This window comes from Plectropomus leopardus, unplaced genomic scaffold (genome assembly GCF_008729295.1).
Source record: "Plectropomus leopardus isolate mb unplaced genomic scaffold, YSFRI_Pleo_2.0 unplaced_scaffold31063, whole genome shotgun sequence".
NCBI classification, from domain to species: Eukaryota; Metazoa; Chordata; class Actinopteri; order Perciformes; family Serranidae; genus Plectropomus; species Plectropomus leopardus.
In genome coordinates this window covers 1-364 of record NW_024633888.1, presented here as the reverse complement: position 1 = coordinate 364, position 364 = coordinate 1, and the positions used below count along the sequence as shown (strand labels likewise).

The 364-nt window shown below is 37.6% G+C and overlaps 1 long non-coding RNA gene across 1 annotated transcript; it reads right to left on the bottom strand.

The window, feature by feature from the left end:
• Nucleotides 1-364, bottom strand: LOC121938697. Its single transcript, XR_006105347.1, has 3 exons — nt 348-364; nt 151-215; nt 1-62 (listed from the first exon to the last, which is right to left on the bottom strand). It is a non-coding gene; the product is annotated as an uncharacterized LOC121938697 (long non-coding RNA).

The window sequence follows — 364 nt, the reverse complement described above, 5'->3', positions numbered from 1 at the left end:
AGGCAGCGCACAAAGTGAGGATGGGTGCTCCTCAAGTTAGTCATCAGTTTGCCCAAGTTCTCCTGTAGATCCAGAATGATTAGTGTTATCTGGAGTGTAGTTGAGTTTTAACTGAGATATGGAAGATACATTTACAATGTTAAACCTTACCCTAAACTGTGAGGACACAGTCTGCATAGAACCACCCTTCTTCTTGCCTCCCTTCTTGCCAGCCTCTGTTGATAATTTTAAACATGATTTGTTAGAATGTGTCATAAAATTTACATTAACACGTAGTATGTTTAGTTAAAATTATACAGCATGTATAACCTTAAATGCGTATTAGTTTACTGTAGTTAATATCATACCCTCAACAACGGGAGGA